We start from the raw sequence: 17,964 nt of genomic DNA on the forward strand, positions 1-17,964 counted from the left end.
TTGCTTTGCTAATGGTTATTTTTGGCTTATCAAATGGCCTGCTCTACTGCTGAAGCTCTGTTTCAGTGTCTTCTCTAATTTAGGAACTTACTTAGAATGGAAATATCAAAGCCCTGGTGTTCCATTTTCATAAGTGACTGATGAGCCTAAGTCACTTCTGCTACTTTTGAAAATTCTAACCCAGACTTTTTTTTTTTATTTACAGTGAACTAGGTACAAGCAGAGAACAAGTCTGAAAAAAATTTCTCATAGGCATGGTTTAAAATGCAGGTTTATGGTTTGTTTAGAGAAAGCCAAACTCACCTACTCTCTGGTGAGTAGTTTTGTATGTGCTGGACTAACTTGAATTAGATCCTCTAACGCCTAAGATCTTTCTACTTCTTAGGGCATCTTACAGAGGCTGCTGAAGATTTCCTGAGAAAAGCGGTCTGCAGCATCAAAGAATGTGCATGGGTGGAAATACAGTCATAATAAAAAGACTTCAATTGATTTTTGCCTGGAAGCAAAATCTTAATGAAATGGCTGTAGCCAGCATGACATAACCCTATTATTGTGATGAGGATGCACAAAGGTGCCTCACATCTGTTACCCACAATAGCATGGACTGTAAGCATAGTGCAGGTTAAACACGAGTCTCCTATTGTATTACCTTCTCCCATTTAGTCTGGCAGGAGTAATCAAGTGATCTGTTACCTACAAAGAATGAAGAAAATGTTTACAATAGACAGAAAAGAGAGGAAGGCATTAATATCATATTTTTTTTGGAGGAATAATGTGTACCATTCTGCTCTTCCATGTTCATGAAGGATGAATTAAAACTGGAAAAGGTGCAGGGAAAGTCTATGACAGCGATCACAGGCATGGACAGCATATTATAAGAGCCCATAAAAGCTTTGTTTTCATGCGCTAAATAAGCCAACATCTCTATAAATATATGAGAGGGGAAAATATACTTAGAATGAAAAACAATGTGGGGATAAGAACATGTGGGTGTGAACTAGGCTAAAATAAATTCGAGTAAGGTTTTTAAAACCACCTAACCTTCAAGTAGGAGGTGTGAGAATGGGAGCCCTAACTTCATTTAGGACTGATTAGTTTAAGAAAGCAACACTTTAACATTAAGAATATGACAGCCTGGAGATTGGGGTGATTCTTTTCCACCCCATTCCCATGTAGCTTTTACAAGGAGAAACGGTAGCAAAAATGTTAGCAGTATCTCTGTTTTAGAATTCACAGAATGGTTGAAGTTGAAAGGAACCTCTGGGGATCACATAGTCCAACCCCTCCTCAAGCAGGGTCATCCAGAGCAGGTTGCTTAGGGCCGTGTCCAGATGTGTTTTGAATATGTCCAAGGATGGAGGCTCCACAACCTCTCTTGGCAACGTGGTCCATGGTTTGATCACCCTCACAGAGCAGAAAAAAAATGGTTTTGTGTTCAGATGGAATTTCATGTATTTTAATTTGTCCACATTGACCCTGTCACTGGGCACTACTGAGAAGAGTCTGGCTCCCTCTTCTTTGTTCCCTCCTATCCACTGTTTACACAGATGGATAGGATCCCCCTGAACCTTTACTTCTCTGGGCTGAACACTTGCATCTCTCAGCCTCTCATGTCAGGTGCTCCAGCGCCTTAATCATCTAAGTTGCCCTTTGCTGGACTCAATCCAGTAAGTCTCTGTCTTGCACTGGGGAGCCTAGCAGTGGACCCAGGACTCCAGCTGTGTATCACCAGGGCTGAATAGGAGGGAAGGATCACTTACCTTGACCTGTTGGCAATGCTATTCCTAATGCAGCCCAGGAGGCTCTTGGCATTCCTTGCTGCAAGGGCACATTGCTGTCTCATGGTCAACACATTGGTTGGAAAGAACCCAAGGTCCTTCTCTGCAGAGCTGCTTTCCAGATAGTCGTTTCCCAGCTTGTATTTGAGCCTGGGGTTATTCATGCCGAGGTGCAGGAGTTCGCATTTCGCTTTATTGAACTTCATGAGGTTTCTCTCTGCCCGTTTCTCCTTCCTGTTGAGGTCCCTCTTGGAAGCAGAGCACCCATCTGGTGTATTAGCCACTCCATCCATTTTTGTATGTTGTATCCATCTGTGAACTTGCTGAGGGTGCATTCTGTCCCTTCATACAAGTCATTAATGAGAGTGTTAGACAGTACTGGCCCCAGTATTGACGCCTGGAGTACACCACCAGTGACCTGCCTTCAGCTGGTCTTTGTGCCACTCACAACCCTCTTGGCCTGGCCTTTCTTGTTGTCAATCCACCTCACTGTCCACTGATCTAACCTGTATATTGTCAGCTCGTCTATGAGGATGTTAAACAGAGACAGTGTCCCAGGCCTTACTAAAGTTAAGATTGCAAAGTTTCAGTAAGTTGCCAAGAAGTGACTGTTAATAGCACTTAGACAAAGTGGAATAGCATAAGGAAAGTAGTGAGGGTAAGAGAGATGTGGTGACGAGAAATAAAAGCCTCGTAAGGATAAAAGTAAAGATCCTTATGTTTTTCAAAGCAAGAACTGAACAGACTGATTCCACAAATTATTTTGTGTACTTTGCACAACAGCTTGAACACCAACAGCTGTTGCCTTTAATGTTATTGATATAGAAATATACAGAATAGGATTCATTAATAAAAATATATATTACAGTTACAACAAATTAGTATGTACAAAAAGTTGATCGCTGTTATCGGTATTAGTCTGTTTCCAGTGGTTGAGCATGGTGAAAAATAAAAAAAATTAATGCCCTTTGCAATGCCATTTGCACCATAAAAGAATGCTCTATCTGTCCAGTGGATAAAGCTGACTTTTGGAAACAGGATTCCTTGATATTTAAATTACAGGAAGAGAAATCGTGTGATAAGAGGGAATGATTGTAGTGAGGTCAAAGGGAGTAGACCAATAATGCAGAGTTATATTTGATTCTGCAGGCAGTTCAAAAACAGCCTTAGGGTATGAGTGTCCTGTACTCCTGCATTAACTGTGATCTACTGATGACACTAAAGTCAGATTTCCAGGTTTAAGTGTTTAAGCATATATTTATGCCCATATGAAGAAGCAATAATGATGGTATTCTAGGAGAACATCAAAAAAGCAGTATCTTCGAGATAATGTAATTACTCTAAAAGAAGTATATTTCATCCTTTTCTGTCAGAAATTATGTGGATCCAAAGTTTTTAAGTTTTACCAAAGCATTTTAATTAAAAAGCAAAAGCAGAGCTTGGCTTTTTAGAGAACCCAGTGCTGCCAGTTTCAAATGCCATGCTACAAGGCGTGAACAGGTGTTAACAACACTGTTCATCTTTCCATAGGAAAATTAAAGAAGCACAGCTGTATGCAGTATGCCATTTTAAAACAGGCTTTCTGTATAATTTGAACAATGTTTCAAGCTTACTCCATTATATTTTAAGAAGAACAGCTTCTCAAATGACTTTATAAGTGTGGTTTTTTTAACACATGCAGTTTTAGTGAAGTTTGCATAGATACTCTTTTCAAAGCCAGAAAACAATTTTGGTAGTTCTCAGGCATACAGGCTATTCTTTAGTAAAAATAGGTCCTTCCAGCTGAGGTACTTAATGCTGGAAGAAAAGCCAGTCTCAGACACTCCTTCTAAGAAGAGGAAAAAAATGCTTACAAATCCAGTTCAGGCTGTTCAGATGCTCAAATTATGTCATCCTGAGCTTGATGTCTTGAGGTCTAAACAGTCTTTTAGTTGACAGCAGTGCATATATGTATTATGACATGCCTGTTCCCTGAAAAGCTTAAAACAAGAAATGTAGAGATGCCTGTAGACTCAGAAAGCTTGCAGTCTACGCTCACAGAATAGCACATAAGGTATTCATTAAGCCAGAGTTAGCCCTTAGCTTGTCTCAGTCACCAGAGGCATAAATGAGAAGTGACAGCACACCATCACTATCCCAGAAATGCCTCTAATTAAGGAAAACAAAAAAAAAAAAACCAACAAAAAAAAGAAAAGGAGAGAATTACCCAAAAGATAAGCTTAACTTTGATTATCAAAGTTCATATAACAAGAGGTGTCTACTCAAGACGATGCTAATGGGACTTACAGTTTCTGCATGTTCTATTCAGCAATGAAACATCCACCAAGATTTAGCCAAGCTATCACTATACTCCCACCCCCAGGCCAGAAAACATGCTGAAGGAATACCACACTAGTTGTCTCAATCGCATCCTAACCTGCACCTGCTCGATTTGTGCTTTAAATAGTATTTCAGTGGAGGTGGAGCTTTAAAGTAACATTAACCCCAAGAGGTCTCCAAAATATCTTTCTTGCATCCGTCCTACATTTCCTATTTGGAGTTTAGTAAGGCCATAATGGGAAAACTACTTCCTGCAGCCAAAAGAACAGTTACAGATTACCTTCAGTTTAACATACTAGTCATTTCTAACATTTGAGTGATAAAATGTTTATTTTTTGCGTGTTATGTACCACAGGAATACTTTTTTTTAATTGACCTGATTTAATTGTACTCTACTGAGTGATTCTGTTAATTCTTTAGTTTGAACCACTTGTTTTAAAGCAGTAAGCTCAATAAACAAAAATATGTGAATTCATAGCTGAACTTTTGTGTTACCCAGCTAGCTTATAGCTCGACCTGGATGGAGTGTGGTCTTAGGTCTGAGAAGGTGTCCTAGAAATACTGGTTAGAGTAGTGATTTTCAGAACTGACCTGTTGGTGAGGCATAGGTAAAAACATGAAGGTATTGCAAAAAGATTTGTCTATAACAATTATCTAAAAATGTCTTTTGGAGTATTAAGATTTAAATGGGCTGTAGACCAGATTCTCTCTGGCATAGGTGGATATCAGAAATATCTCCTCGCAACAGTGTTGAAGGGGGAAGAAGAAGTAGGTGGGGAGAATATCCATCTCTATTGAACTAACCAACACAAACCTTGAATAGCTGCATTTTTCAACCAGAACTGCACCAAAGTTTAAAGGTTTGAGGATTCAGAGGGCTGGCTTACATTGTACTTACTTTGATGGTATTTTTATGTGCTCCATATGACTGTGTGGTAACTACTTTTTAAAGGAAAATTATTTCACTGAAGGTGCAAGTATTACTGAATATGTGTGCATCTCTAACAGATCCCTTAACAGGTGGATTACTTAACTGATGTCAGGATGAGCCAATCCTGTAACCATTAAAGTCAAAAGCAAAACTCTCACTAACTTGTAAAATGAGGTGGTTAAAGAGGATTTCTGAAAGGATTTAAATGAGAAACATAATTCAATTTACATTTTAAGTAAAGTATTTCCATAAACATATTTTCTAATTACCTCGGGCCTTTGCAAGTGTTTGCCTAATAATCTGTACAAACATTTAAAAGAAGGATATTGAATAATAGGAATGGAAAGCTTTCTTCAAAATGCTAGTTTCTTACAACTTGAAACTTGGAGAGAAACTTAAAGTTTGTTTTCTTATGCTGATACCTCTCAAAGAACTAAGATCTGCAGAAAGCAAATGGTATTTGGTATATTTCCTTATTAAATTTGAATTATACCTTTAAAAAATAGAATAGATTTTCCAGGAATTACTTCATCTTTCAGGGCTACAGAGTATATTGTTACCTTCAGAAATTCAGTATGTGTAAATCGTCTCTCTAGGCAGTTTGGTGATGGACACCTCACGTTTCCTCACCAGTTATTGAATGGCTTCAAGGCGATCATGAGGTTCACCCTAGTTTTTGACAAGCTTGCCACCCTAGGAAATCCATCTAATTTTTACCCTCAGCCAGTGCACCCTGGAAATATGTTCTTTCAGATTTTCTCCTAAAATTGGCAGAATTTATTTTGCCTCATTATGAAAATGGGTTCCTGAAACATCTTGCTGCCTTAGAGGTGGTAGACTGTAGTACCTCTAAGTCAGCAGCTGTTTTCATATCTCTTTTTTCTCCTAATGAACTTGATCAACTTGATTTAGTTACTGTTGGGATCTAAAGCAGAACAGATTTGGGAGACAAGAGCTTTCCTAGCTTTAGGATCCTGAACAGAGAACATCTAATTGGAGTTCATTGCAGTGGGGATCACTAACTGTAACTCATCTGGACAGAACCATTTTGCTATTGAATATGTCTGTCCAGTATAAATTTTACAGGACACCAGTAGTTCTGTAAATACTGTATAGTGTTTACCACAGAGAACAAATTATTAATTTTGCTCATGTGGCTTCCGAGGTCAACTTTTCTATAACACTGTTACAATAGTTCTGGTGGACATCATGGAAGTTTTTACATTTTTGCTTGTATCCTAGTATAGGCATAAGAAATGGGATCCATAATCAATTAGTTTCTTATTTCTGTTTGCATACAAACCCCATTGCTACCTTAAGGCGGGCATTGGCTCTTTTGTTATTTCAACAGAGCCCACATTTTAGTCTATATATATCATCATAATATTTGAGCGCTGTCCTGTAGTCCTTTGGGTGATCTGCCCACACATCTGTCCTCTATGTGATCTCTGTCATCCTCTCCCGAGAGGGTGAAGATGATCCGCTAGAGTGTTTAATTTGACAGAAGGTTTGGGTTGTTTGTTTGTTTTGCTGTAGATGTCTTGCTATGAATAAGTTAAAGAAGGCATTGCCAAAATTGTTATAGGTTCATCAATGTACTATAGCTTCTGTAGGGAGGATTCCAGGGTAACTGTAGCTTCCTCGTGCTAACTTTTTGATTTGTCAGCCATTACATCTTCTTCTCTTGCATACTTTTTCATTAATAAAGTCCCTCTTAATAAACCAAAAATGTAAAGTACTTTCTAACGTTTAGCTTTTCTCTTGAAGATAGAAGAAGCTGAAAACACAAAACATTTCTGATAAATTAAATGTTGTAAATTAAATGTATGGGAAAATGGCAAATCAGATGCCTCATCTGAATCTTTTATGTGGTTCAGCACCACATTGTCCTTAGGTTATTCTCTTTCTTTTTCTTTGGATAGACTTTCAAACCCTCCAAAAAAGTTAAATCAGAATCAGTATGTTCTCACAAAGTTCCTTAATCATTGAATTAGGAAACAGCAACAAAAAAGTCTTTTCAGAGAACCTTCAAACACCCTGAATCAGCACTTAGTTTTCCAGCAAGGTAGTTTTATTGTTGGGACTGCAAAAGGCAAAATCCTAGTGTGAAACATAAACAATGATTTACCGGTTTTGGTATCATGTTACATCTGTCCTTTTGATTTGTACTAATGCACAGCCTGTAAAAGGATGGTGTCTGCTGGGTGACACGCTGTAGTAGTAAGCCTGTAATGTCTGTAGCAGCATATGAAACCTTGCAGACTTTTTAAGTAAGTCCACATTTATGGAGTTTAACGTCATCTCATTAGGCACTCCCAGATATTTGCAGCCTTGCATTTCCATGGTTCAGTACAGATGATGGTGTAAATTGACATGTTGACTAGTATTGTCTAGTGACTAAAAACAGTTATGAAGATAACCAGTGTCACCTTGTTGGTCGCAAAATGTTAATCCATCCATTTAATACTGGAATTTGACAGAGAGTCTGAAAGACAGTGGAAATCCGCAGCCTTTTCTGCATGAGGAGATCTATCTGGCAAACAGTCAGTTGGCATAGTGCAGCTAGCAAGTTCTTTTGGCAGAATGCATTCACATTTGGCTGCTTCTGTTGGCACTATATTTCTTCATGGCTTCAGATTGTATTGGCAAAATATATGTAGCATGTAAAAGGATCTTGGTAACTGTCTGTAATGCTGTGCAGTACTCGTCTTGAAGCCGAATGTGCTAACTATTCATTCTGCACTTGTTAGGGTGTCATTATTGCTGAATCTGGGGATACATAAAAGCATCCGATTCTCCAGCAGGAAAAATATTGGGTAGTGCTGGAGTTTTAAAGCTGTTTCAAGAGTGTCCTTACTGCTATGTGGATAGGCTGTGTGCCTGTGCGCCTGATTCAGTTGTCTGTGCAGATAAGATGGTTCCTTGTCCTTAGGAAAGTTGTGTCATCGCTTTCTGTGAAGGGTGGTGGGGTTTGTGGACTATGTGTATAGCCAACTATATTAACATGCCGTTATCTGGCGTGCAACTAGGTGAGGCTACTTTTGAATATTGAATACTGAGTGAGTATCCTTCAAGAACAGAGGGAGCTGTGCGTTAAAGCCACAGAAACTGCTTCCTCAAGGCTGTATTTAGTATTCTCCACACCTGCTCCCATTCCCATCATAAAATCATAAAATTATTTAGGTTGGAAGGAATCTCTGGAAGGTCACCTAGTCCAATCCCTTGCACAAAACAGGTTCAACAGAGTCAGGTTTCTCAGAGCCCTGCCTGCTTGAGTCTTGACCACCTTCAAGGACATAGATTCTATAACCTCTCTGGGCAACCATTTTTTTGACTACTTTCTTATATCTACTTGGAATTGCCCCTTGTTCACATAGACATATGTTCAGCTTGTGTCTATTGCCTCTTGTTCTGTTGCTGTGCATTTCTGAGAAGAGTATGTCTCCATCTTCCTTGTGTCCTACAATGAGGTAGTTGTAAGCAGCAATAAGATCTCCTCTAAGTCTTCTCTTCTAAAGAATGGAGAAACACAGTTCTTCCATCCTCTCTATATACATCATGTGCTTTAGCTCCCAATCAACTTGGTAGCCTTCTGCTGGACTCACTCCAGCACATCAATGTCTTTCTTCTGATGGGGAGCCCCAAACTGAACACAGTACTCAAAGCCATCTATAAAATAGCAAAGCTGTACTGATAAGTGGAGTTATCCTTTCTGTTGTAGGATAGGCACGACTTTGTTCTATAAGCAGAATCAAGATGCCCAGAATGAGTAAACACCAAAGAACAACAATGTGTAATGAGAAGTCTGGTTTTCTACAGGTGAAATGGTTCTGATGGTGAATGCCACGTGTTGTATGCTACATAACTTCTGCAACTATCATGTCCCTTGTGGGCATGTTCAGGTGGAGAAATAAGTTGTTTGTACTAACTGTTGAAGTCAGAGATGCCAGTTCTGTATGCCATATGTACCAATTGTTTGAGGGAGCGTAAAAGAGAGTATTGTGATGGTATGCACTAACCAGACAGTGATTTTTTTTGTTATCACACATGCAGAAATTGTTTTATCAATTAATTTGGGGAAATTTCCATCTAATATGAAATAACATAAGGCAGCATTTTCAGAAAATAGACCTTTATCAAGCTCAACTTACAATATGGGCAGTGTAAAGTGCTGGCCTTGGCATCTATAGCTGCTTGTGAGTAGGAAGATTCATAGCAGATCTTCTCCTCCATTGGTCTTCAGTACTGCTATAAAACGTAGCAAGGAAGATGATGTAGCTCTCTGACTAAAGAGGATTATTTATCATGCTGTGTCATGGATTCTGTGTTGCTAGTATTTCAATTTTCTGATCAAGAATGCAGCTTAGTATGTATTTTTTTTTTTTTAATTTGAAAATTGTAGGATATATTCATGCACTTTTCAGTCTTTCAGTTTTTGTTACAAGACTCAGCAATGGGAGGGAGTTATGTTCCCAATTTAGAAAAGAGAGCTTCTCTGATCTATTTCATTCCCATTCACCATGTAAAATATTCTACGTGTAGAGTATTCTACCTGGTAAGGTGTACCCTCCAGATCCTTGGCAGTCCACACAGTAGAATCTGATAGCTTAGAAATCCTAGAATAGCTTTGAATGTCTGTGATTCCACTGTCCATCTAGAGCTCATCGTGGAGAGACTCGGGTTGCCCAGTAGTCTGGAAATGATGGAAAGTGTAACAGCTCTAACAAAAGGCCTCTGAGAGGAGTGAATGTATGCCACAGATTTACTGGGTGGGATTCATTTTACCAAACACAGATGATTCCTCGTCTGGACTTCATTTATTGTGTATGGAGGGAAACAGGCATTTCTAGGGCTTGTTTTTTTTCATTTTGCAGTACAATTTATCTTATCCCAATGTCACTGTCTAAAATAAGCCAGATGAATCACTCGTTAAATGCCTGTTTTCTCCATTGATTTCAAAGGAGGCCTGAGATGACTCTTTCAGCTCTGAAAGTCTGTGCCATAGCTGACTAAAGCTGGTGTAATAGGTTGCCTTTTATTGTAATAGCAACAGGCCAAGGGAGAACTTACGTTGCGTGGGGGAACTGGTTTAACTTTCCCAGCTTTTTGCCCCTGGTGTTCCCAGGGGGACTGGAAGCGGAGCAAGAATACACACAGACTTGCGCTGGCTGAAAGTTATTTTTCCTGGTTAAGAGTTCTTTATTGTCTGATGACTGTTCCAGAACAAAGTGTCAAATTCATCCATGCCTCAAGTTTTCAGTGTTTCAACCTGTCTTCCGGGGTTGATTTTTTCGACCTTATTAGGAAAGTAGACTTCACACTGTCAGATGTTTAGACATTAACTATCATGTTTTCAGTGTACAGGACTTGGTCAAGAGTTTCATATCCTTGAGAACCAAGTAACGAGTGCAAAATCTCACTAGTACTTAGGATACTGGCTTTGCCACATACTTGTTTGAACTCCTCTATTCTGCCTGATGAAGGAATTTGATATGCTTCTGCTTGCTCTTCCTGGGTTCCTCCATCAAGAGAATAGCATTGGATATACACATGAAAATGTATTTCCACTTATTTCTGTGAAGAAAGGACATTTCATGAGAGTACTGGGGAAAGACTATGACCTTTTCAAATCTTAAATCTTGGAAAATTCAGATTTGTATTTGCTAGATTTGGCTAACCTGCTGTTAAATCAAAACATTATATAATCTGACTTTCCGATCTTTTCCTGTCTGTTCTCTTTTACTTGCTTTTCCTTCTGTGTTCTGTTTGTGAACTTCCTGTTGAAATAGTTCTTTTTAATCAGTCCTTTAAAAATGTTTTCAGTTTTACTTTTCCATGGTTCCTTTTTCAAATATGGGGTTTTAGTATTTCAGCTAGGGTCTGATGACCGTGTTGGTGGTTGTGACTTTTTGAGCCAGTTGAAAGACTTGACAAAAAAATCAAGACGCAAAAGAGCCTTAAAAATTGCATTTTTAATTGACTGTGTCTTCACAACTTTGTTGCCTTTGTTTTCTTTTTCAGTCCCCAGATTGAGCTGAATAACTAACCACTGTATATTGATGTTAACTGTATCAGAAGATTCTGTTTGGAAGTAAGAAATTCAGAGGACTTTACAACAGCAGCAGTATAACAGAGACCTCTTGTACATATTTAAAGCTAGTGGTCAGCTATTGCTTAATGCCACCACTTTTTGATGCTGGAGATCTGATATCATCTTCCAAGTGACTTACACAATCAGCAGTGCAGATACATGAGGGAAGCTGTAATTGTCAGCAGACAGAAAAGATTAGTAAGTGTAACTTTTAGAAAAATAACTCTTCTACATACTGCTTCTCTTTCGTATCACTTAAAGTGAGTTGATAAGACAGTAAATATCTGTCATTAATACTATTGCCACCCTTGCTTCTGCTCACTTTTGAGTTACTGTTATTGTTGTTTTTCAGACTGAGGAAATGGGATGGTGAATTTGGGAAGTGAAGTTGACAAGAAGCTGACAGGAAGTTAACACTGTGCTGATAAAGGAAAGGAAGGTATGTTGGGCTGTCTTAACCACAGATGCTGCTTCTGAAATATGCAGAGACTGAAGTTTAGAAATTATCTGTTTCTGTACCCATTCACTGTAGTTCATGCCAGGCAGTTTGTATCAGTAGGTGGATGCAATTTTTAGCAGGAAATTAAGGAAGTCACCTGGCTTCACTGTGTCCCCATTCTCTCATGACATTACCTTTCTTTAATTCTGGCAGCCACAAGAAGGTGCCATATCTTACTACAAAGATATTTACATAGCAATCACATTATGACTCCATCTTACATAGAAATACTTAAATTAGCTTTAAGTTAATTAACATCAGTCCAATACTACTATCAGTATAGGTTCAGCAGCAAAGAATTCAACACAGATTAGCTTTCTGAATTTGCTTTTCAGGCAGGCACACAGGTAGTCTCTGTGTCAAGTTCTGTCATTTCAGTGCTACGCTGCTTGCAGTCCACATGTTAAGTATATGAAGGATATGATACAGTCATGCCATGCTGGAAATGTAGGCATGACCTATTAGACTATATAGCACCAAGCAGAATGGGCTTCTCTCATCGTTACAGTCTTTTGCTATAACTTTGAAATACTTAATATAGCTGATATATTTTCTGATTATTTGTGCCTGTAATTTTATGGAAGGAAGTCCAAGTTCCAATGGCATAAAATTAGATGAATGCTGAAATTAAGTTTTGAATGTATCAGCAAAGCAATACCACTAACATTAGTGATTAGAAACAGCGGGGTGGGCCAAAGTTTTGAGGTACACGTATAGAACCGGTGACTGCTGCAAAATATACAAGCTATTAACTATAAGACTGTGGCACTCATTGAATTTCTTGCCATTAGCAATGTACTTTCTAAAGAGATCTGGTTATAATATTTGTTGCCTTGGAATAGTGAAAATACTTGTGTTCAGGAAGGAAGCACTAAATGGACAGTATTGAAAAACTATCAACCAAAAGCTTAACAGCTGCTGAATGCGCATGACTAATAGTCTAAACTAACTGGCTAGGATGACCTTATGAAATTGGAAAGTCTCTTGCTGACTTCTACACTTAAACCAGTTTTCTGAACTGAGTGCTGTGAGATAACTGAGGAATACTTGAGAATATCCCTGGGCACTGTTGAGGCTTTCACACTGAACGCTCACAGATACAATGAACTGGAAATATCCATGTGTCATAATAAAGCATAACTTGCAAAAGCTGTTGTGTGCCGTGAGTTTTTGAGCCAGAACATTTAAAAGTTGCTGTTGCAAAGGAACCTAGTTGCAGCTTAACAGTATTAGAACTGGTTTTCTTAGATGGTGGTAATAACGGACTTATTTTCACAGCCTTTCTTGGATCCATGAGTTACTTGAATGTGAGAGTTAATGCGATTAGTCACAGCAACATTTGCTTAGAAAATATTTTCTAAAAGAAGTCTAAGGGAAAAGACCCTGGATCATCTATGCTCTAAATGTAAAGGCTTAGGGTGAGATACTTCTCTTATAATTTTAGCCAATTAAGAGTACAAAAGTTAGTGCCTCTTTTATAGCAGATATTGTAAAATAAATGGGCTGAATTGCCCTCCAGAGGTGTCATTCCTCTCAGACACCTATTTTAGGGTAGGGGGAATTATCTTATTGAACTCTCAGAACTTTTTCTCTTAGTACAGAGTGCCTGTACAGCTCGTGAGAATGGACATCTAACTTCCATCTAGCTAGACAGATTCATCTGGACAGATGGATCCCACACATAGTAGTTAAAGTATTATTTTTTTTACACTAAGAAATCATAGAATCATAGAATCATAGAACCATAGGGTTGGAAGGGACCTCTGGAGATCATCTGGTCCAACCCCCCTGCCAGAGCAGGGTCACCTTAGAGCAGGTTGCACAGGAACGTGTCCAGGTGGGTTTTGAATGCCTCCAGAGACGGAGACTCCACCACCTCTCTGGGCAGCCTGTTCCAGTGCTCTGCCACCCTCAAAGTAAAGAAGTTCCTCCTCATGTTTAGATGGAACTTCCTATGCTCAAGTTTGTGCCCTTTACCTCTTGCTGGGCACCACTGAAAAGAGCCTGGCCCCATCCTCCTGACACCCACCCTTTAAGTATTTATAAGTGCTGATAAGGTCCCCCCATAGCCATCTTTTTTCCAGACTGAAGAGACCCAAATCCCTCAGCCTTTCTTCATAAGAGAGGTGTTCCAGTCCCCTAATCATCTTGGTAGCCCTTTGCTGCACCCTCTCCATCAGTTCCCTGTCCTTCTTGAACCGGGGAGCCCAGAACTGGACACAGTACTCCAGGTGCGGCCTCACCAGGGCAGAGTAGAGGGGGAGGATGACTTCTCTCGACCTGCTGGCCACACTCTTCTTCATGCACGCCAGGATGCCATGGGCCTTTTTGTCCACAAGGGCACATTGCTGGCTCATGGTCATCCTGTTGTCCACCAGGACTCCCAGGTCTCTTTCCACCGAGCTGCTCTCAAGCAGGTCAGCCCCCAGCCTGTACTGGTGCATGGGGTTACTCCTCCCCAGGTGCAGCACCCTACACTTGCCCTTGTTGAATTTCACAAGGTTCCTCTCTGCCCAAATCTCCAACCTGTCCAGGTCTCTCTGTATGGTGGCACAGCCTTCTGGTGTGTCAGCCACCCCTCCCGGCTTTGTGTCATCAGCAAACTTGCTGAGGGTGCACTCTATCCCCTCATCCAGGTCATTGATGAATATGTTGAAGAGGACTGGACCCAGTACTGACCCCTGGGGATCACTACTCGTCACTGACCTCCAACTAGACTGTGTGCCCCTAATCACAACCCTCTGAGCTCTGTCTTTCAACCACTTATCTATGCACCTTACTGTCCATTCATCTAACCCCCTCTTCCTAAGCTTCCCTATGAGGATGCTGTGGGAGACCATGTCAAACGCCTTGCTTAAGTCAAGGTAGACCACATCTACTGCCCTCCCCTCATCTATCCATCCAGTCATGCCATCATAGAAGGCTATCAGATTAGTCAGACATGATTTCCCCTTAGTGAATCCATGCTGAGTACTTCTGATAGCTTTCTTTTCCTCCACATGCCTTGAGATGACGCTCAGAATGAGCTGTTCCGTCATCTTTCCATGATGGAAATCCTAAGTAGTAACCACTGTGTGCTCTCAAAAAAGGGAGAGATCCTATTTCTTAGGGCAACATTTTACTATTTGTTCAAATATAGTGTTTTGAATATATCTATAGGAAATATGCAGTGGGAAATGTAATCCTTTACATTAGGCATAACATGTGGAATATAGATGGAGAGGGGTCCAATTTTCCGTTCCCTGTAAGTTTCATCCAATTTAAAGGCTGCTCTGTATTCTGTCAGTCCCCTAGGGACATTTTCCTAAGGGAATGGGCCAGATTATTGGAGAAATATATACTTCGACTTCTACCCACTTCTGATCCCAATTTAATAATATATTCTCATTTGTTGGCCTGTCACCACTTAGGGGCTTCCATATGGATGGGAGGAATGATGACCACTATCTGTTTTATTAGTTTCACTGAGCAACTCAGAACCAAACATACACAGTTACGTTTTGGTCCCACTGAGTGCAGTAACAAAACTGCCATGGATTTTTAGTGGTATTAAGATTTCACCTCTGCTTTACGGCCACTCTGAACTTTCTTTTCTCTGCACTTCTGCCCTGCTGTGGTTCTTTTTGGAGAACAAGAGGAAGTGGCTACCCCTTTGTTTAAGCCAATAAATCTGAATAGGGTTTTGTTGTGACTAGAGTTAAAGCACTGCTTGAGGTTACTGCTGTAATATATAATAATATGGTGTAACAAGGTACCAGCCTTCGGTTATTTACTGTACCATGTTTCACACATGTGACAGGAATCTAGAGGCACCAGACAGTTGTTCTGACAGGTGATTTGACATCAAACTATTAAAACTGTCATTCAGGCCTTCCCAGACCACAGAACTTATTGAGCAGATGCTGTTTTACTTGCCATTAATTGACTAAAACTTTGAACACTGTTGGAAACTCGCCTGAAGTTTGGAGGACCATTGTCAACTTCGATTATGCTTCTGTCAGAGTATTTTATTTGCCACTGTAACTTAGTGGTGGTGGCTTTACTGGGAGAGTTAAAACAGCTGTAAATCCTACTCCCTGTCCCTGCCTTTAGCACGGCCCGGTGTGGTGCACACTCCTCATCTTATGGTGGGACACTCTCATGTGGCAGTGTGAAGCATATCAATATGTGAAGCATGTGTAATCCAGTGCTGGTTATGACTGAAGACTAGAATAATTGACTGAGCCTTTGGGGTTGGGGCATGTGGGCAAAGGTGAGGGGAGAAAGGAAAATAAACCCCAGTTCTTAAGTTGTTTAGGCATTTAATAGTGTTTTCATTATAAACAGAAAAAGGTGAAGAATTAATTATACAAAATGAAGCCTTATGTTTGGAAGCTGTGCTCTGCAGGCAGAGCTCTGTTGACTTAACCAGATGAAATTCCTGCAGAAAGCCTTCTCTTTTGCCAGCTGGGTAAGTCTAATAGCCTTTCAGGCTAAAACAAACATTTAAGGATTTGTAACAACAACTTGCCATGGTACTATAGAGACAACAACATGTGTATAAATTGAAACTAGTCATCTGACAGTGCCCACTTGTCTGACCTACTTTCTACTTGCACTCTGTAAGGAACTACAAGAAGCAAATTTGGGGATGACAGAAAAAGGGGTAGTCGGAGGGGCAGACAAGAGAGGCAGAAGGTTAAGTAACTTACACACACATTGTATCTCATCTTTAATAACCAAAAGAAAATGAGTGAGGGGGAATGATGAAAGCGTACTAGTGTCTTATGAAACGTAAGACTAGAAGAGTGATTCCTTTCTCTTGGCTATCCAGTGGCTGATGTGGGGGTGGCTGTCTCTAGAGTCATTGTAAGAATCTCACTGCTTTTTATCTTCCTGAGATGGATGGAAAAAATAGTCTGTGTTGTGAGAAAAGCTTCTTTCTCAAGTGTTCATGTTCCCCTTGCCAAATGTTGCTATCCCAAAATCCAGGATGGCAGAATGTGTGTCAGCATGTCAGTCATCCCAGTCAACAGTCTGGTTCACAAGGTGGGTTTTGTTTATCTACCAGATGGTGAGGTGGAGCAGCTAAAGCATACTTTGCCACACTGCTGTATGCAGCTAAGTATTGCCTTTTTGGCCTCATTGAATCCGTAGCTGAAGGTTGAGCCTATGTAGTAGCTACTCAGCCACATTCTACACATAGCAGCCATAACAAAATCTTACTGGATGTTGGTTTGGAACGTTTGGGATATAAAACGTGCTGATCAGTGGATTCTTGAAATCCCTGCTCTTTATTACTAAGGCAGAATATCTGTTTTACTCAGAAGCTGAAAGCTAAAAGAAAGCACTGGTCGCTTTCTTTTTCTATTGAACTGAAAACTCAAGCCACTGTTTTCTTAATAATGGTGCTTTTTCCTGTTCTTTGCAATTACTTATGGCAAATATCCATGGCTAGTTGTTAACCTGCTGCAAAAACTATTAAAAGTCTTACTGAGGAAAGGCAATTTACTATTAATACTAGAGCAGCCTAGATCGTAGCTCTGCTAACACAATGCACATCCTGATCTGCCCTGGCTTTTGACATTCAGGAAAATGATTAACTTGTAAACTTGTATGGTTTTCCTCATGAATGAATTCTGCAAGAGATACATGTGTAATTACAGCTTCAATGCGTAGACAAGGCAAATATGCGAACGTTCAAAAGCACCATTATGTTCTCCAGAATATTTACAGGGCAGGTAAATAAAGTTACGAAAAATGCAGATTCCAACAGACCTATGCGTGAAGGGAGCCCTTGAAGTCAGTGAGAGCTGTACACTTGGACCTGGTGCAGTACATAGCAGTCAGTTATGAAATAATTGGGCAACAAGACACAGTGACCATGTGAACACAGTAATTAATACACTCAACAGTGTTTATGTGATGACTGCCCTCTTGACAGAGCTAAAAACAAGAGCAGAGCTGTGCCAGTCAGCTAAGGAGCAGCAGTTCTAGAGTAGGGAGCAGGAATCGCTCATGTTCTCTCTGGATTTCCAAAGGGGAAAAGGTGTTTCCACACTGGGAGGACTAGAGTGACACTCAGCTTCCCTTCCCCTGAGGGCTGCTGTGCGCTGTCCTGGCTCCACCATCCTTTCCTCTTCCTTCCTTACCTACTCAATGGACACACTAACTGTTGGGGAACATGGAGGCACTGCTGTTCTCAGCAGCTGTTCCTAAAGTAATATAAAGTCTGTCTTATTCTAAGTCAAATTTTAAATGGACAACATTTTTGTTTAAAGCATTCTCTTGCTTTGCTATTTGCACTGCCATTGCATTTTAACTATATGAGGGATGCTAACCACAGCTGTGCTAGCTTCTGCAGCTT

At 40.1% G+C, this 17,964-nt stretch overlaps 1 long non-coding RNA gene across 1 annotated transcript in view; it reads left to right on the plus strand.

Annotated features, from left to right (window-relative positions):
• LOC134510649 (uncharacterized) overlaps nucleotides 1-17,964 on the plus strand; it is a 108,253-nt gene that overhangs the window by 17,274 nt on the left and 73,015 nt on the right. The window contains exon 2 of the long non-coding RNA XR_010069683.1: nucleotides 11,472-11,558. This is a non-coding gene — a long non-coding RNA (uncharacterized LOC134510649). The remainder of the gene's footprint in view (nucleotides 1-11,471; nucleotides 11,559-17,964) is intronic.

This window comes from Chroicocephalus ridibundus, chromosome 1 (genome assembly GCF_963924245.1).
Source record: "Chroicocephalus ridibundus chromosome 1, bChrRid1.1, whole genome shotgun sequence".
In the NCBI taxonomy this organism is placed as follows: domain Eukaryota; kingdom Metazoa; phylum Chordata; class Aves; order Charadriiformes; family Laridae; genus Chroicocephalus; species Chroicocephalus ridibundus.